This window comes from Heptranchias perlo, unplaced genomic scaffold (genome assembly GCF_035084215.1).
Source record: "Heptranchias perlo isolate sHepPer1 unplaced genomic scaffold, sHepPer1.hap1 HAP1_SCAFFOLD_181, whole genome shotgun sequence".
In the NCBI taxonomy this organism is placed as follows: domain Eukaryota; kingdom Metazoa; phylum Chordata; class Chondrichthyes; order Hexanchiformes; family Hexanchidae; genus Heptranchias; species Heptranchias perlo.
This window is the reverse complement of record NW_027139088.1, coordinates 105,452-126,797: the sequence shown is the minus strand read 5'-3', so window position 1 is coordinate 126,797 and position 21,346 is coordinate 105,452. Positions and strand designations below refer to the sequence as shown.

General features: G+C 43.1%; 1 protein-coding gene across 1 annotated transcript in view; it reads right to left on the bottom strand.

The window, feature by feature from the left end:
- The window catches only part of LOC137309809 (NACHT, LRR and PYD domains-containing protein 3-like), a 57,009-nt gene that overhangs the window by 13,471 nt on the left and 22,192 nt on the right, over positions 1 to 21,346 (bottom strand).

The following is a 21,346-nucleotide window of genomic DNA, read 5'->3' as shown; positions in this document are numbered from 1 at the left end:
TGTTTTGTAAAGGTTCAACATAGCTTCCTTGCTTTTGTACTCTATTTATAAAGCCCAGGAACCCGTATGCTTTTTTAATCTTTAAAGATTTATGCACATATACCCCCAGGTGTGTCTGTTCCTGCACCCCTGCAATATCTTATTTAATATGGAATATTAACATTTCAAACTCCAGATGAGAAACCCATTCGGAAGTCAAACGACATCAGTCCCAATCCTTGGAAGATGCAAGATAACAACTACTTGCATTTGTCCAGTGCCTGTAAAGTGGAAAAATGGCCCAAAACACCATACAGGTGTAAGATGGCATTAACTGAAATAAATATCATCTATGAAGAGGCATTTCAGTGACATATGAATTGACATTTCAAATTAAACAGGTAGTCATTTTAATTTTACTTTCAAATCTACTGTTATCATAAAAAGTTATTCAAATCCTGAAGAGGCTGAATGGAAATAGTCATGAATCTTCAAAATATAAATGTAGAGTATCTAAAACCGGAGCAATTGGTTTTCCTTTGCATTATTAAGCTGGAAGATCATTTTCTGCTTGGATACAGTTTCCATTCATATCTAAAACCAGACAGACATCCAACCACATTAAGTTTAGTGGACCATAAAGCGGCAATGATTACTTTCCTTCAATTAACTAAAATCTATAGGTTCAAACAAGCTTTTCCAGCGCTTAATATATATTCATGCATTGTGTATATGTAGCTGTGCATGAACTGGTTTGTTGTATGTATTTTCTTCCCTTTTCTCTTCCCTCAGTTGGTGACTTTGTCCCCTAAATCTATTTCATCCACACTAGGTCACTACTATTAGTCTCGTCATGTCCCATACACCAAAGAAACCACATATGGTCTCACAGAATTTTTAAAAAATTTTCATGTTCGAATTTTTTTTAATTTTATAGGTTGGAAAAATTGTGATTATTTTGAATATGAAGACTGAGGAAATGTAAAGAAAGTCCATTTAGTGAAATCTACTGCAGTAATTGGTCCATCAGTAGCATGAACAGAGCTGGCTGAATCATAGAAAAGAAACGTGGAAAAATTTACAGCACAGGAGATGGAAAAAGAGCTACCCAGCCGAATCCCACATCCCAGCACTTAGTTTGTCGCCCTGTCGGTGAAGGCACTTCACGTGCATCTCCAAGTTCCTTTTAAATGTGATGAGGGTTTCTGCCTCTACCACCCTTTCAGGCAGTGAGTTCGAGACCCCTACGATCCTCTGGATGAAAAAAGTTTTCCTCAGCTCCTCTCTAATCCTTCTACCAATTACTTTAAATGCATAAGATGGTCTAATAGACCAGTCCATTGATATCTTCCTGCAGTCTACAGCTTTTCTCTTCACTATCAACCACACGGCCAATTTTTGTAACATCTGCAAACTTCTTAATCCTACCCCCTACATTTAAGTCCAAGTCATTAATATATACCACAAAAAATAATGGACCTGGTACTGAGCCCTGTGGAAGCCCACTGGAAACAGCCTTCCAATCACAAAACCCATCGACCATTACCCTTTGCTTCCTGCCACTGAGCCAATTTTGGATCCAATTTGCCACTTTCCCTTGGATCCCATGGGCTTTTACTTCTTTGACCAGTCTGCCATGTGAGACTTTGTCAAAAGCCTTGCTAAAATCCATGTGGACTACATAAAATGCACTACCCTCATCGACCCTCATTATTACCTCCTCAAAAAATTCAATCAAATTAGTCAGACATACCTTCCCTTAACAAATCCATGCCTTTCTAAATGACGGTTTATACTGTCTCTCAGAATTGATTCCAATAATTTGCCCACCACTGAGGTTAGACTGACTGGCATGTAATTAATTGCTCGCTCCCTATTCAAACAGTACAATATTACCAGTCGTCCAATCATCCGGCATCATGCCTACAGCCAGGGAAGATTGGGAAATGATGGTCAGAGCCTCCGCTATTTCCTCCCTTGCTTCTCTTAACAGCCTGGGATGCAATTCATCCGGGCCTGGCGATTTATCTACTTTCAATGATGCTAAATCCCTTAATACTTCTTCTCTCACTATGTTTATCCCATCCAATATTTCACATTCCTCCTCCTTAACTACAATCTCTGTATCGTCCCCCTCTTTTATGAAGACAGACGCAAAGCATTCATTAAGAACCTTACCCACATCTTACGCCTCCATACATAGGTTATCGTTTTGGTCTCTAATAGGCCCTAACAGGATGGTAAGACAATTGGCTGTTTTTTTTAAAGCAACTTGACTACTGACTAATTTTCACAAGTGCATGCTCGTACTCAAACCTTGAATTTACGCCTCTCACATTGTGTAACATGTTTTTCAAGTTTGACTTCACAAATTCCTAGTGGTGGTGGTAGGTCAAAGGTTGGTTTGCTCCTATTAGGGAATAATGGAGCTCGAACTTGCTGTTTTCTTTCTCTGAGCCAGTGTTATCTCATGATCTATCAAGAATGCTCTTTCCCCTCAAACTTAGTACAGGCTGAAAGTAGCTTCGCATCTGACAAGTTCACTTTTTAAAAAATCATACCTTGTAAGGCATTTTAACATAGTTGGCAATATATTTTTTCTCACTAATGAGTTAATGTATGTGATGCAAGACACTCAAAACACAAGGAATTAATAATATAACTGCAAACTGTGAAAGCAGTATTCATGGAATTTGTACTGAAGTCGATTTTACACAAATATTAAATCAGATAATCATGTTTTGAAGGATTCATTTTTCCACCCAAATAAATACCATTTTACTCAACCATGAAATTGCTTTGGACTATAACTTTTCTGTAAATGTTATCTTGCAAACTGAACAGGGGACGGAAAGTACATTTTATATTCGCAGCACAGAGTTCTGAAATGATCTTACATTTGTTTCTGATATTATATTTTATTGACAATCTGACCTATTGAGGCAGGATTTGCTCCACACACGGCACATGAACTGTTGCTCGAAATGAAGGCACTAAAGAGCTCAGCTGGACTTCAACTAAATGGCCGCCCTGATAAATAAGCAAAGCTGGTAATCAAAGCAGATGTTTGTGGTCTGATCAGAATGGGTACACTCTAAATAAATGGAGAGGGAGAAAGGGAGTGAGTGCAGAGAAAGAGAGACAGAGAGAGACAGAAAGAGAGAGAGGCGGAGAGGGAGAGAGAGACAAAGAGAGAGAGAGGCAGACAGAGAGACGAACAGAGAGAGGCAAAAAGCGAGAAACAGAGACAGAGGCAGACAGAGAGAGAGAGGCAGACAGAGAGAGAAGCAGACAGCGAGAAACAGACGGAGCGAGGCCGACAGAGTGAAAGAGACAGAGAAAGAAAGACAGGGAGAAAGAGACAGAGAGAGAGAGACAAAGAGAGAGACAGAGAGAGAGAGAGAGACAGGGAGAGAACGACAGGGATAGAGACGGACGGAGAGAGGCACAAGGACGAAAGAACGGTAACGATTTAAAAAGCGCAGAAAATTAAGACAGATTCACATAAAAGGGTGAGAGTGTGTGTGTGAGAGAGACAGAAACAAATAGGGGCAGAGACAGTGTTACTCAGAGATGGAGAGAAATAAAGATAGAGTTATTAAGATAGGAGAGAAAAGTAAAGGCAGAAAGAAAGCGGGTACATATAATATATATTATGAGAGAGAGAGAGAAAGCAGACATGGACGGGACGAGAGTGAGACACTGATAAAGAATTACAAAGTGATAGAAACGGAGAGGTAAATAAACGGAATAAATCAATTCAAATTAAGTAGAGACTGAGGGAGAGGCAGAGCAGGAGAGTGTAAGACATAAACAGACAGTAACAAAAAGAGAGAAAGTGGAATAGAAAGCATGGAGAATAATGGAAAACAATAAAGAGGGAGAAATACAAAGATAAAAACAGAGATTGAAAGAAATGGAATGAAATACAGAAACAGATGCAAAGACGAGATCGAGAAGTCAACTAGAAACAGAGAGAAAGAAGTCGACAGAAGCAGAGCTGGAGAGAGTGAGAAATAGACAGAATGAAATAAAGACAGATGAAAAGGGAAGGAGCAAGATATGGATAGAAAGAAAAGGGAAAAGTAGTCCCACAGAGAGAAACAAAGGCAGAGATAGACAGAGGAAAACGGAAAGAGGGAGAAGGATACGGAGAGAGAGGTGGAAAGACTAAAAGACGGATGAAGTCAGAGAGAGAGAGAGCGGGGGGAGACAGAGAAGCTAGAGAGAGAAGATAGGCAGCGACGAGCAGACCGAGAGAGAGAGGGAGGCGTATAGAACTAAAAGCCAAGAGCAACAGATAAAAAAAGATGGAGAGATAAACAGTGACGGAGACTGAAATTACAGTCGAAGTGGAAATAACAAGATAGAAAAAGATGGAGACGTAAACAGCAACAGGGGCGGAAATTACAGTTGAAGTGGAAATAACAAGTAGAAAAACAAACAGAAAATAAACAGAGATCAATGAAATGAACAGGAATAGACAGAATGAAAGACGGACAAACATATAAAGTGACAGGAGGGTAGAGAGAGAAGTGAGAATAGAACACAGAAAGCATTAAATAAACAAACAAACTGTGTAATCAGCCTGGAGTGTGTGAGAGTGCTGACCAGCAGAACAGCAGCAGATGAAGCAGGCCAGACAGTTCATGTTTGTTCTGGGGTAACACTCTTGTGGATTTAATTTTGACATTTCTAATGGTGATGCCTGGAGGCTGCACAATAAAGTCACTCAGTCTTGTGTCCCTGACCCTGACCATTACTTACTGCAGGAGTTTCCCAGCTGTTCTGTGTGGTAAACACTCATCTGAAAAACGAAAGCCTGAGACTAAATCGGCTTCAGCATGTCTGAAGGAAAAGGACGATAAAAAGGAGGAAGGACTGTGAAAAGAATTGTTAATGACACGTTGTAAAAGACCACATAGCAGAGGATAGATCACCATAGCAACAATGACGATTCCAGGAGGGCGACAGGTCGTTTGAACACCTGCCGACTTAACTTGGTTACACTGTGGACACTGAGAGAAAACAAGTGAAGTATCAATCAAATGTGGGTTGTATTTGTAGGAATCTATTGTTGATAAGTTGCCGTCCCCAGAGGTGTGATTCTGTGTTAAAAAAGGTATTTAAAGCCGGGCAGAAGTTGAGTGGGGAGAGACACAGATCCACCACGACTGCTCCAACCTCGCCTTTCGCTTCCTGGCAGCACCACCTCAACTGGAATCTTGCTGACTGCTCGCTACCTCCCTGCTTAATGCCTCGATGCAGGTTTAGAGATTGCCTGTGAAGCAGATGACCTGACGACAAGAGAAAGCCATGCTGTACTATAACATTATCCATCAAAATACCTGGAATCTTCCCGGCAGGCTTGAGCCAACAATCAGTATAAAACTTTCGTTATGGGCTTAGTCTAAGATAGGCATTTGATTTCCAAACGGTTATGCATTTTGTTAATTCAGAATGTGTTGTTTTATTGTGGGTAAATCAATTCTAAATCGGACATAAACTCAAGGTGTTGGTTAAATTCTATTCTCAATTTTTATACTGTATTAATAACAAATGATTGTTTTCTTTGTGACGCCACGGTTTTATGCCTGAAGTTTCATTAGGAAAAAGAGCTCATTAAGTTTCATGTAAAATTAAACCTTGTGGAGATAAAAAGTCATTGCCTCAAATTAAAGTGTAAAATCACTTTATACCCTTTTGCTCCTCCATCTATACCATGTGTAACTTTCTCAGTGAGCTGCTGGATTCTGTAATAAATCACAATGTATTCTTAACCCTTCTGCTGTGTTACTAAACTGGACAGGGTCCCGCAGCACTCTCCTGATCTGCTACTGTTACAAATACTGTTATTGTTTCAGGTTAATGAAAAATATGAATAATGGAGAGATGAACCAAATCCCAGATCAGAGCTACATTCAGATTGAGGCCAATTTTACTCTGATTTATTTAACAGAAGCTAGAATTACATTCTCTGCACAAAATGGCTAATTTGACCTTTCCCTCCGAATGTCTGGTCTCTCCTTCTCGTTAACCATTAAGTTCAAATAATCAAATGTTAATCCATATTTTTGGAAGTTCACATTTTGGTGTTTAATTCCCTCACTGCACCGCTGTCTTTATTTTAAACACCAGCTAGCGCCAGTCTGACTCAGTTTGTATCTTTAATTATAGTGCAACAGTGATTTGCGACCCGTTTTACACTATCAGAGTCTACCTCAATGGATCTACAGCAGACCCAGACATGAGCTGTGAAGCTTTGTGAATCTCAGGGTATAAATTTGTCTACAGCAAGCCCAGACATGAGCTGTCGAGCTTTGTGAAACTCAGGGTATAAATTTGTCTACAGCAGACCTAGACATGAGCTGTGGAGCTTTGTGAATTTCAGGGTATGAATTGGTCCACAGCAGACCCAGACATGAGCTGTAGCGGTTTGTGAACCTCAGGGTATAAATTTGTCCACAGCAGACCGAGACATGAGCTGTGGAGCTTTGTGAACCTTCGGGTATAAATTGATCTTCAGCAGACCCAGACATGAGCTGCGGAGCTTTGTGAACCTTCGGGTATAAATTGGTCCACAGCAGACCCAAATATGAGCTGTGGAGCTTTGTGAATCTTAGGGCATAAATCAGTCTCGTGCAATTCCGTAAAACAGGTGGTAAAGAATCAGCCGCCCGTTCTACAATCCGCCCGATTTCCTTTTCCATTGAAGTCAATTGTTGGGAAAATCGGACCAACAACAAAACGGACTGCTGATACACCATCGCTCATTTTACGCTATCGCTTATTTTGCACCATCGCTCATTTTGTACCATCGCTCATTTTGCACCACCGCTCATTTTGTACCATCGCTCATTTTGCACGATCGCACATTTTGCACGATCGCTTGTGATGGAACAATTTCATTCTGAAAGTGCTGTTGACGTCAGGGCTGATTCCTCGAATGGGCGCTCTGGGAGAGCCCATCCATAAACCATAAGGTCGCTGCGCTTTATTTTCTGCCCACTAATTTAAATCGACTGGAGATCGAAGAAATCCGTCTGTGGGCCGGAGATTTCCCCACCCTGCTACTCGACCAGTTGTGCCAGCCCTGTTGTTACGAAAGAAGAAGCCTCTAAAGTGGAAAGACTGAAAACCCTGGTGAAAGCAACTCAAAAAATATGTGGGTAAAATTCAACTTACGTAGAAACATAGAAAATAGGAGCAAGAGTAGGCCATTCGGCTCTTGGCCTGCTCCGCCATTCAAAATGATCATGGCTGATCGTCTAACTCAGTAACCTGTTCCTGCTTTTTCCTCATATCCCTTGATCCCCTTAGCATTAAGAAATATATCTATCTCCTTCTTGAATAAATCTAATTACTTGGTCTCCACTGCCTTCTGTGGTAGAGAATTCCACAGGTTCGCCACCCTCTGAGTGAAGAAATTTCTTCTCATCTCGCTTCTAAATGACATACCCCGTATCCTGAGACTGTGAACCCTGGTTCTGGACTCCCCAGCCATCGGGAACATCCCCCTTTCATCTAGTCTGTCTAGTCCTGTTAGAATGTTACAAGTTTTGCTGAGATCACATGTCATTCTTCTAAACTCCAGTGAATATAGGCCTAGTCGACCCAATCTCTCCTCTGACGTCAGTCCTGCCATCCCAGGAATCAGTCTGGTAAACCTTCGTTGCACTCCCTCCATGGCAAGGACATCCTTCCTCAGATAAGGAGACCAAAACTGAACACAATAGTCCAGATGTGGTCTCACTAAGGCCCGGTCTAACTGCAAATCCTCTTACAATGAAGGCCAACATACCATTCGCCTTCCTAATTTCTTGCTGCACCAGAATGCTCGCTTTCAGCGACTGGTGTACAAGGACACCCAGGTCTCGTCGCACCTCCCCCTTTTCCCAATCTATCACCATTCAGATAATAATCTGCCTGTCTGTTTTAACAACCAAAGTGGATAACCTCACATTTATCCACGTTATACTGCATCTGCCATGTTCTTGCCCACTCACCCAACTTGTCTAAACCACATTGGAGCCTCTTTGCATCCTCCTCACAGCTCACTTTCCACCCCAGCTTTGTGTCGTCTGCAAACTTGGAAATGTTACATTTAGTCCCTTCATCCAAATCATTGATATATATTGTGAATAGCTGGGGCCCAAGCACTGATCTCTACGGTACACCACTAGTCACTGCCTGCCACCCGGAAAAAGACCCGTTTATTCCTACTTTGTTTCCTGTCTGTCAAACAATTCTCAATCCATGCAAGTACATTCCCCCCAATCCCATGTGCTTTAATTTTGCACACTAACCTCTCGTGTGGGACCTTATCAAAAGCCTTCTGAAAATCCAAGAACATCACATCCACTGGTTCTCCCTTATCTATTCTACTAGGTGCATCCTCAAAAAACTCCAGTAGATTTGTTAAGCATGGTTTCCCTTCCATAAACCCATGCGGACTTTGTCCAATCCTGTTAATGTCATCCAAGTGTTCTGTTATCACATCTTTTATAATAGACTCGAGCATTTACCCCCTACTGATGTAAGGCTAACTGATCTGTAATTCTCTGTTTTTTCTGTCCCTCCTTTTTTAAATAGTGGGGTTACATTTGCCACCCTCCAATCTGTAGGAACTGTTCCAGAGTCTATAGAATTTTGGAACATGATCATCAATGCATCCACTATTTCCAGGGCCACTTCCTTTAGTACTCTGGGATGTTGATTATGAGGCCCAGGGGATTTGTTAGCCTTTAGCCCCATAAATTTTCCTAGCACTAAGTTTTTACTAATAGTGGTTTCCTTCGGTTCCTCCCTCTCACTAGACCCTTGGTTCCCTAACATTTCTGGGAGGTTATTTGTGTCCTCCTTTGTGAAGACAGAACCAAAGTATGTGTTTAATTGTTCTGTCATTTCTTTGTTCACCGTTATAATTTCCCTCATTTCTGACTGTGAGGGACCTACATTTGTCTTCACTAATCTTTTTCTCTTGACATATTAATAGAAGCCTTTACATTCAGTTTTTATGTTCCCTGCTAGTTTACACTCATACACTTTTTCCCTCTCTTAATAAATCTCTTTGTCCTCCTTTGCTGAATTCTAAACTGCTCCCAATCCTCAGCATTGCCGCTTTTACTGGCAATTTTATATGTCTCCTCTTTGGATCTAATACTATCCCTGATTTCTTTTATAAGCCACGGTTGATCCACCTTTCCTGTTTTATTTTTGTGCCAGAAAGAAATGAATAATTGTTGTAATACCTGCACACGTTCTTTAAATATTAGACATTGCCTATCCACTGTCATACCTTTCAGTAAAGTTCTCCAATCTATCCTAGCCAACTCGCACCTCATACTTTCGTAATTTCCTTTATTTAGATTCAGGAACCTAGTTTCGGATTCAACTACTTCACTTTCGATCTGAATGAGGAATTCTATCATGTTATGGTCGCTCTTCCCTAAGGGATCCCGCACAACAAGATTGTTAATTAATCCTTTCTCATTGCACAATAGCCAGGCTAGGATCGCCTTTTCTCGAGTTGGTTCCTCAACATATTGGTTTTGAAAACCATCACTTACACACTCCAGGAATTCCCCCCCACCCCCAACAGTATTATTGCTAATTTGTTTGAAAAATCTCTTTGTATATTAAAGTCACCCATGATTATAGTTGTACCCTTGTTGCATGCTCTCTAATTTCCTGTTTAATGCCCACCCCTACATTTCCACTACTGTTTGGGGGCCTATAGACAACCCCCACTAACGTTTTCTGCCCCTTGGTGTTTCTTAGCTCCATCCACACAGATTCCACATCGTGATTTTCAGAGCCAATATGCTTCCTCACTATTGCATTGATTTCCTAACTTTACTAACAACGCTACACCACCTCCTTTCCCTTTTTGCCTGTCCTTCCTAAATATTGAATACCTCTGATATTCAATATTTCGACCAGGGCACAACGCAGGCGGTAGCGGATGGGCCGCCTATTATACACCCCACTCAGTTCTCCTTTGCATTGAAGTCACGGTGTGTAAAACAGGCGGTCGATGCGCTACCGACTGTAATTCCGCTCCACTGAAGTTACATTTCATCCCTGATAATCCACAGGGTGCAGCCACCAGCCTCCGACCTGATCCGGGGCACTCAGCAGGTTCATTCCAGATTGAACTCACTGACCATCTGTCAAGCAGCTCAAAGTGTCCTCAATTTCCACAACTCGAATAGTCCAACACTTTGCCCCATAAACAATACACTGTTTATGTCTGGGTGCCTCGGTAAATTTTGGTATAAGGAATATAACATTTGCCTTTTATTCCTGTTATCAATGTAACGCAAACTATCTTCCCCCCAGTCATTTTATGTCAGGTCCAACACAGCAGTAGCAATGGGACTTGGACCTGTTTCTGCTCTCATCTCACTTGTGCGTGTAATGCATACTGGGTTCAGTCCAGAACCACACACTGGAATGACACAACCTCATTATCCACGCCATCAGAAACAGTGAAATGTGCAACCACTCCTTGCAGGTCACTGGTGCTGGGAATGGGCTCGGTTGGACTGAAGGTCAGCGTGAGACTGACCGAATTGTTACAGTGAAGCTGTGAAAGCCTGAAATATGCTGCTATTGAGGGCATCAGACTAGTAATCTATGGAGGCGGTAATGACTGTCACTCCAGAAGTAACGAACGCCCTTAGAATCTCCACCATATCCCTTGTTGCAACAGGAATCACCTGGACTGCCATATTGTCCGGGGTGCTCTGAATGGCCTTACATACCTCCTGCGTTGTCTTACAAATGCAGATCTTGAACTTCTCCAACTGATCGGTCATCTCCAGAATGTGAGAGGTGACTGTCTCCACGGCCTGCCCTTTAGGTCTGTGCTGCCAAGTCATAGTTCTGTTGAAGACTGGCGTCCTCAGCTCTGGGGCCTTGGGCCCCTCAGCCAAGGACAGTTGTTCCTCGGCCTCCAAACGGGAGAAATATATTATTTCAAGCTCCTCCTGCTCACTGGTGCTCTGTGCTTAACCCTGTCATATACCCTCAGTCTCACTATAAACATCCTTTCGAGAGGGTGCATCTGGGCTGGTGATGGGAACGGTGAATCAGGTATAGCAATAGATGCTTTAGCGATTCAAAGCTTACTCTCATATCCTTACTTTATTAAATGGTGGGAGACTTTACAATTATCAACAACATGCGTTTATATAACGCCTTTAACGTAATGAATCCTCCCAAGGTTCGAGTCACTATTTCATTCTTTTCATCAAATGCACTCATTTCGCTGAGATGAAGTTTTTTCTTTAATGGCTTAACATTTCATCTTCAAATCCAGTAAATTTCCGTTGTGCTGGTCACTTTTTGATTGTTTTTAACAAGTGTAACTATTTCACTGAGATAAAGCTTTTTCTTTAATGGCTTAACATATTATCTTCAAATCCAAAAAATAATCGTGGTTCACCTTAATGTTTTCTTGTTTTCAATAAATGCACTTATTTCATATTGTCAACTCATTTAATAAGTACCTTAACCTATATGGCTACGGACCAATTGCTGGAAAATGAGATTAGGCTGGATGGCTCATTTTCGGCCACAACGGACACGATGGGCCGAATGGCCTCCTTCTGTGCCGTAAATTTTCTATGATTCTGTGATTATAAGGCACGTCACAGGAGCTTCTCAGATCAAATCAGAGGACAGCAGCTTGATGACTGGTTGGTGAGTGATACACTTTCTTGCTCTCTCAGTTAGGGGAGTGGTTTAAACTAGAGACCTATAACTTACTAATACTTTATTCAATTATTAACTTAAACTAGATCAATTAATTAATTAAAAAATTATCAAAATAAACCAAGTGAATTAATTACATAAAGACTTTAATGAAGTAAATAAATAAAACAAGTTTAGGTAGGGATCGTAGGGCGGGTGATGTGCTGTAACTGCAGCATGTGGGAGTTTGTGGAGAGCAGCGTGATCCCAGGGATCCACATTCGCAGTAAGTGTCTGCAACTCGAGGAACTTCGGCTCAGAGTTGTTGAGCTGCAGTCCGAGTTGCAGACATTGCGATGAATAAGGGAGGAGTGAGTTATCTGGATACTTCGACCCAGGCGGCAGTCACACCCCTTAGGTTAGGTAGTGGTTTAGATTTGGTTAGTGGTCAGGGACAGGAGGATGTGACTGCGAGTCAGGCAGTTAAGGGGACCTCAGATGCAGTGGTGGAGGAGTCTCATCATTTGCTTTGTCCAACAGGAACGAGGTGCTTGTTGCCTGTGTGGATGAGAATAAAGATTGCAGGGAGGAAGGGCAAATTGACCACGGCACCGTGGTGCAAGGGGCCATTCAATTTCCGGAGGGGTGGAATTAAAAGAAATATGCTGGTGTTACATGATAATATACTCAGTGGGATAGATACTGTTCTCTGCAGCCGTGACCAGGAGTCCCGAAGGCTGTGTTTCCTGCCTGGTGTCAGGGTTAAGGATATCTCCTCATGGCTGGAGAAGAACTTGGAACATGAGGGGGTTGGGGTATGGAATGTAGTTTTCGTGGTCCACGTAGGAACCAACGACATAGCTAATGCTAGGAATGAGATTCTGCTGAGGGACTTTAAGGAGCTAGGGTCCTAATTAATGAGAAGAACCACAAAGGGAATAATCTCTGCATTACTAACTAAGCCACGCCCATATTGGCATCGGGTCAAACAGATCAGAGATTTAAATGCGTGGCTCCAAGAGTGATGTGGGAGACTGAGGTATCAATTCATGGGGCACTGGCACCAGTACTGAGAAAAGAGGGAGCTGTTCCGTTGGAACTGGCTCCATTTAAACAGGACTGAATAACGAGGGCGGTAGATAGGGCTTTAAACTAAAAAGGGCGGGGGAAGATTCAAGTAAGGTTAAATTTATAAATATGAAGAGGAAAGTCAAGTCCAGAGAGCAGTGTAGCGATTTGGTTAAAGCTAAGCAGAGTTTGTGAGGAAGGGACAGAGAGTGTAACGGGAATAGTACCTCAGTGAATAAGGTCAAATCAGGGGAAAATAGTAAAACGTTAAAATTAAACGCTCTTGATCTGAATGCATGAAGCATTCGGAACTAGATCGACTAATTAGTGGCACAAATAGAGATAAATAGGTTTGATCCAGTAACATAGAAAATAGGAGCAGGAATTGGCCATTCGGCCATTCGAGCCATTTAATATCATCCTGGCTGATCTTCCATCTCAATAGCATATTCCCGCTCTCTCCCCATACCCCGAAATGACTTTTGTGTCTAGAAATCTATTTAGCTCCTTCTTATACATATTCAGTTACTTGGCCTCCACAGTCTTCTGTGGTAGAGAATTCCACGGGTTCACCACCCTCTGAGTGAAGAAATTTCTTCTCATCTCAGTTCTAAATGTCCTACCCCGCATTCTGAGACTGTGCCCCTCGTTCTGGACCTCTTGGCAGGGGAAACTTCCTCCCTGCATCCAGTCTCGAGCCCTGTGAGGATTTCATACGTTTCAATGAGTTCACCTCTCATTCTTCTAAACTCGAGTGAACACATACGACAGTGCTGCCATACCAGGTATCAGTCTGATGAACCTTCGCTGCATTCCCTCGATGGCAAGTGTATCCTTTCTTATGTAAGGAGACCAAAACTGCACGCAATACTCCAGGTGTGGTCTCACCAAGGCCCTGTATAACTGCAATAAGACATCCCTGCTCCGACACACAAATCCTCTTGCAATGAAGGCCGACATACCATTCGCCTTCCTAACTGTTTATAAGAACATAAGAAATAGGAGCAGGAGAAGGCCAATCGGCCCCTCGATCCTGCCAGCCATTCCATAAGATCATGGCTGATCTGATCCTAACCTCAAATCTAAATTAATGTCCAATTTCCTGCCCGCTCCCCGTAACCCCTAATTCCCTTTACTTCTAGGAAACTGTCTATTTCTGTTTTAAATTTATTTAATGATGTCGCTTCCACAGCTTCCTGGGGCAGCAAATACCACAGACCTACTACCCTCTGACTGAAGAAGTTTCTCCTCATCTCAGTTTTGAAAGAGCAGCCCCTTATTCTAAGATTATGCCCCCTAGTTCTAGTTTCACCCATCCTTGGGAACATCATGACCGCATCCACCCGATCAAGCCCCTTCACAATCTTATATGTTTCAATAAGATCGCCTCTCATTCTTCTGAACTCCAATGAGTAGAGTCCCAATCTACTCAACCTCTCCTCATATGTCCACCCCCTCATCCCCGGGATTAACCGAGTGAACCTTCCTTGTACTGCCTAGAGAGCAAGTATGTATTTTCTTAAGTATGGAGACCAAAACTGTATGCAGTATTCCAGGTGCGGTCTCACCAATACCTTATATAACTGCAGCAATACCTCCCTGTTTTTATATTCTATCCCCCTAGCAATAACAGCCAACATTCCGTTGGCCTTCTTGATCACATGCTGCACCTGCAAACTAACCTTTTGATTTTCTTGCACTAGGACCCCCAGATCCCTTTGTACTGCAGTACTTTCCAGTTTCTCGCCATTAAGATAATAACTTGCTCTCCGATTTTTCCTGCCAAAGTGCATAACCTCACATTTTCCAATATTGTATTGCATCTGCCAAATCTCCGCCCACTCACCCAGCCTGTCTATATCCCTCTGTTGGTTTTTTATGTCCTCCTCACTTTCTACTTTCCCTCCCATCTTTGTATCATCTGCAAACCTCGGTCCCCTCCTCCAACTCGTTAATATAGATTGTAAAGAGTTGGGGACCCAGCACCGACCCCTGCGGAACACCACTGGCTGCAGGTTGCCAGTCCGAGAATGTACCATTTCTCCCAACTCTCTGCTTCCTGTTAGATAACCAATCCTCCACACATGCCAGAATATTACCCCCAATCCAGTGATTATTTATCTTGAGCAATAATCTTTTATGTGGCACCTTGTCGAATGCCTTCTGGAAGTCCAAATACACTACGTCCACTGGTTCCCCTTTATCCACCCTGTACGTTATATCCTCAAAGAACTCAAGCAAATTTGTCAGACATGACTTCCCCTTTGTAAAGCCATGCTGACTTGGTCCGATTAAATTATGTTTATCCAAATGTTCTGCTACTGTCTCCTTAATAATAGACTCCAAAAGTTTACCCACCACAGATGTTAAGCTAACTGGTCTATAATTTCCAGCCTTCTGCCTACTACCCTTTTTAAATAAGGGTGTTACATTGGCAGTTTTCCAATCTGCCGGGACCTTTGCCGAGTCCAGAGAATTTTGGAAAATTATTACCAAAGCATCCACAATCCCTTCTGCCACTTCCCTCAAGACCCTCGGATGTAAGCCATCAGGTCCAGGGGATTTAACCGCCTTGAGTCCCATTAATTTACTGAGTACCAATTCCTTAGTGATTTTAATCGTATTTAGCTCCTCCCCCCCAAGAGCCCCCTGTTTTTCCAGTGTTGGGATATTCTTAGTGTCCTCTACCGTAAAGACTGAAACAAAATATTTGTTCAGCATTTTTGCCATCTCCATGTTTCCCACCATTAATTTCCCGGTCTCATCCTCTAAGGGACCTACGTTTGCCTTAGCCACCCCTTTTCTTTTCATACAACTGTAGAAACTCTTGCTATCTGTTTTTATATTTTTTGCTAATTTATTTTCATAATCTATCTTCCCTTTCTTCATCAATCCTTTTGTTACTTTTTGCTGTCTTTTGAAGACTTCCCAATCTTCTATCCTCCCACTAAGTTTGGCTACCTTATATGTCCTTGTTTTTAGTCGGATATTATCCTTAATTTCTTTACTTGGCCACGGATGGCTGTCATTTCTTTTACACCCTTTTTTCCTCAGTGGAATATATATTTTTTGAAAGTTGTAAAATAACTCCTTAAATGAACACCACTGCTCATGTACCGTCTTACCCTTTAATCTATTTTCCCAGTCTACTTTAATCAATTCCGCTCTCATACCATCATAGTCTCCTTTATTCAAGCTCAGTACGCTTGTTTCAGAACCAACCTTCTCACCCTCTAATTGGATATGGAATGTAACCATATTATGGTCACTCATTCCAAGGGGATCCTTAACTAGGACATTATTAATTAATGCTGGCTCATTACACAGGACCAGGTCCAATGTTGCTTGCCCCCTTGTTGGTTCAGTTACATACTGCTCAAGAAATCCATCCCTAATACACTCAATGAACTCTTCCTCAAGGCTACCCTGCCCAATTTGATTTGTCCAGTTAATATGATAGTTAAAATCCCCCATAATTATAACTGTTCCCTTATTACATGCCCCGACTATTTCTTGATTAATACTTCTTCCAGCAGAGTTGCAACTATTAGGAGGCCTATGTACTACGCCCACGAGTGTTTTTTGCCCCTTATTATTCCTTATCTCTACCCAAACTGTTTCATTATCCTGATCCTTTGTCCCAATATCTTTTGTCTGTATTACAGTGATTCCTTCCCTTATTAACATAGCCACCCCACCTCCCCTTCATTCCTGCCTGTCCTTCCTGATTGTTAAATACCCTGGCATATTTAATTCCCAGTCGTTGTCACCCTGCAGACATGTTTCTGTAATGGCCACAAGATCATACCCATACGTTGTTATTTGTGCCGTTGACTCGTCCATTTTGTTACGAATGCTACGTGCATTCAGATGAAGAACTTACAAATATGTTTTGTGACACTTAGTTCCTGCTTTTTCCTTTTTTAACACTTTACCTTTTACTCCATACCTTCTGTCCCTTCCTGATATGCTTTCCTCAGTCTCGTTGCTCACGTTCCCAACCCCCTGTCACAGCTTTGATGCTGGGTTAATCGCCTTACGCCTTCTAGTTTTCATTTTATCTGTCGTGCCTAAAGTGCCTAAAGTACACTTTCTTTCCGCTGCTCTATGCTTTTCCCTTTCATTTGTTCTTGAACAACTGTTTGTACTATTCGTATTGTAGATTTCCCCTGGGTCTTCCCCTCTCTTGCTGCTCTCAACTTTATTCCCTTCTGACTCCCCGCTCAGGTTCCCATCCCCCTGCCATTCTAGTTTAAACCTTCCCCAACAGCACCAGCAAACACCCCCGCGAGGACATTGGTCCCGGTCCTGCTCGGGTGTAACCCGTCACGCTTGTACATGTCCCACCTTCCCCAGAACCGGTCCCAATGTCCCAGGAATCTAAATCCCTCCCTCCTACACCATCCCTGCAGCCACGCATTCATCCTGTCTATTCTCCTGTTCCTATACTCACTAGCACGTGGCACCGGTAGTAATCCTGAGATCACTACCTTTGAAGTCCTGCTTTTTAATTTATCTCCTAACTCCTTAAATTCACCTTGCAGGACCTCATCCCTTTTTTTACCAATGTCGCTGGTACCAATATGGACCACGACTACTGGCTGTTCACCCTCCCCCTCCAGAATGCCCTGCTGCTGCTCCGTGACATCCTTGACCCGAGCACCAGGGAGGCAACATACCATCCTGGAGTCACGTTTGCGGCCGCAGCAACGCCTATCTGTTCCCCTTACAATGGAATCCCCTATCACTATAGCCCTGCCACTCTTCTTCCTCCCCTCCTGTGCAGCAGAGCCACCCGTGGTGCCCCGAACCTGGCTCTTGCTGCTTTCCCCTGATAAGCCATCTCCCCCAACAGTATCCAAAGCAGAATATCTGTTTGAGAAGGAGATGGCCCCAGGGGACTCCTGCTCTACCTGCCTAGTCCTTTTACTCTGCCTGGCGGTCACCCATTTCCTTTCTGCCTGCGTATTCTTTACCTGCGGTGTGACCACCTCACTGAACGTGCTATCCACGATAGTCTCAGCATCGCGGATGCTCCACAGTGAGTCCACCCGCAGCTCCAGCTCCGAAAAACGGTTAGCCAGTAGCTGCAGCTGGACACACTTCCTGCACACATGGTCGCCAGGGAAACTGGTCGTGTCCATGACTTCCCACATAGTGCAGGAGGAGCATATCACGGGTGCGAGCTGTGCTGCCATGACTTTCCTCAGACTCCTAGACTCTCTTCCCGCTCTCGGCCTCCCTTTTTATACTCTGCTCACCTCTCGGACTCTCCTGCCTCACCTGTGATGTCGCACAGTAGTTGTCTCTTGGTGCAGGTCTGCTGCTGCTTTTATTTCACAATCTCAGTCTTCTACTCTCAGGTACACTGCCGCTCTGCGGGAAAAGTTCGGAAAAGCAAGGCAAAGCAGCACCTCCCTCCCCCACTACACCGAACTCCCACACTTACCAAACTCTCAGCACACTGTGTCGTCCGCAGTGACAGGCCCCTGTATTTCTACAGTTGAGACTCAGATGAGTCAGGCAGGCCCCACCTTCAAGTACCAGTTGAATCTAGCTAACCAATTAACTTGCTACAGCAGCTCTCTGCTGAAGCCTGACAGAAATTAAAAAATCAAACTTTTAAATTGACCTTAAACAGTTGAAGCAATATGCACTAGATTTAAAGAGATTAACCCTTAAACTCCCACACTTACCGAAGTCTCAGCACACTGTGTAGTCCGCACACCGTGCAGTCCGCAGTGACAGGCCCCTGTATTTCTACAGTTGAGACTCAGATGAGTCAGGCCTGCCCCACCTTCAAGTACCAGCTGAAGCCTGACAGCAACTTAAACATTTAAACTTTTAAATTGACCTTAAACAGTTGAAGCAATATGCACTCGATTTAAAGAGATTAACCCTTAAACTCCCACACTTACCGAACTCTCAGAACACTGTGTAGTCCGCACACCATGCAGTCCGCACTGACAGGCCCCTGTATTTCTACAGTTGAGACTCAGATGAGTCAGGCCTGCCCCACCTTCAATTACCAGTTGAATCTAGCTAACCAATTAACTTGCTAAAGCAGTTCTCTGCTGAAGCCTGACAGAAACTTAAAAATTTAAACTTTTAAATTGACCTTAAACAGTTGAAGCAATATGCACTAGATTTAAAGAGATTAACCCTTAAACTCCCACACTTACCGAACACTCAGCACACTGTGTCGTCCGCACACCGTTTGCTGCACCTGCATTTTTGCTTTCAGTGACTGGTGTACAAAGACACTGAGGTCCCTTTGTACATCAACATTTCCCAATCTATCACCATTTAAATAATACTCTGCCTTTCTGTTTTTCCTTCCGAAGTGGTTAACTTCATATTTATCCACGTTATACTGCATCTGCCATGTATTTGCCCACTCACTCAACTTGTCTAAATCGCCTTGAAGCCTCTTTGCATCCTCCTCACAACTCACGATCCCACCTAGTTTTGTGTCGTCAGCAACTTGGAAATATTACATTTGGTTCCCTCATCCAAATCATTGATATATATTGTGAATAGCTGGACCCCAAGCACCGATCCCTGCGGTAACACACGAGTCACTGCCTGTTACCCCGAAAAAGACCCATTTATTCCAACTCTCTGTTTCCTGTCTGTTAATCATTTTTCAATCCATGCCAGTATATTACCACCAATCCAATGTGCTTTAATTTTGCACACTGACCTCTTATGTGGGACTTTATCAAAAGCCTTCTGAAAATCTAAATAAACCACATCCACTGGGTTCTCCCTTATCTATTCTAGCAGTTACGTCCTCAAAAAAAACCCAGTAGGTTTGTCACACATGATTTCCTTTTCATAAATCCATGTTGACTTTGTCTGATCCCGTTGATATTTTCTAGGTGTTCTGATATCACATCCTTTATAATAGACTCCAGCATTTTCCCTACTTCTGATCTGTCGTTCAGGGCTAAAGGGTTAAATTATGAGGACAGATTGCATTGACTAGGCTTGTATTCCCCTGCATAGAGAAGATTAAGGGGTGATCTAATTGAGGTATTTAAGATGATTAAAGGAATTGATAGGGTAGATAGAGAGGAACTATTTCCCCTGGTGGGGAATCCAGAACAAGGGGGCATAACCTTAAAATTAGAGCTCGGCCGTTCAGGGGTGATGTCAGGAAGCACTTCTTCACACTAAGGGTAGTGGAAATATGGAACTCTCGCCCACAAAAGTCTGTTGAGTCGGGGGGTCAATACGAAATTTCAAAATGGTGATTGATAGATTTTTGTTAGGCAAGGGTATTAAGGATTAAGGAACCAAGGCGGGTAGATGGAGTTAAGATACAGATCAGCCATGATCTAATTGAATGGCGGAACAGGCTCGAGGATCTGAATGTTCCATTCCTCTTCCTATGTAACATGATCGTGGGGCTGAATGGCCTCCTCCAGTTTCTGTGCAACAGTTTGGAGGGGATGAATAGCCTTCTCCAGTTCCTACTTAACATGATAGAGGGGCTGAATGGCCTCCATTTCCTGCAAAACAGGCTTAAAGGACTGAATGGCCTCCTCCTGTACCTGTGTAACAGGCTCGACGATCTTAATGGCCTCGTCCTGTTCCTGTGTAACAGGCTTGACGGGCTGAATGGCCTCCTCCTGTTGCTATCTGACAGGCTTGAGTGGTTGGTAGGCCTCCAGTTCCAGTATAATAGACTCGAATGTCCGTATGGCCTCCTCCTGCTCCTATGTGACATGCTTGAGGGGCTGATCGGCCTCAGTACTGATGTAACTGGCTCGAGGACCTGAATGGCATCCTCCTTTTCCTATATAACAGGTTCGAGGGGATGAATGGCCTCCACCTGTACCTGTGTAACAGCCATGAGGGGCTGAATGGCCTCCTCCTGTTCCTGTCGAACTGCAGTGAGTTACTTGCAGCTACTGCATCCAAGATGGCTGCCGTAATCGCCGCCATTTTGTCCAAGATAGCCACCTTACTTGCCGCCATTTGTCCCAGAGGGCCGCCAAACTTGTGCCCATTTTGTCCAAGATGGCTGCCATACTTGCTGTCATGCTGGCCTTGTGTAAATACGCATATATGATATATATATTATGAATTCAAGTTGTTGTTGTTGTACTAGTAATAGTTGTGTTCGTGGTCTAAATATAAAAGTTTGCCATTCTGTGATCACTCTGGGGTGTCTGGGCGCTCTCTGGGATCATTGGGTGCATCCTGGGATCACTCTTGTGAGACGGTGTGCAATCTGGGATCCCTATGTGCGCTCTGGCATCACTCCAGGGTGACTGGGTGCACTCTGCCAGCATTTTTTGCAGGATGGCAGCCACACTTGCAGTCACTTTGTCCAAGATGGCCACCATATTTGCCGCAATTTTGTCCAAGGTGGCCGCTGTGCTTGCCGCCATTTTTTTCCAAGATGGCTGCCATTCTTACCGCCATGTTCGCCGTGTTTAAATATACATATATATATCATATATATACTATAAATACAAGTTGTTGTTGTTGTAGTTGTTGTGGTGATAGTCTAAATATAAAGACTGCTACACTGGGATCAACTTGGGGTGACTGAGTACAGTGTGGGATCATTGGGTGCAATCTGAGGTCCCTG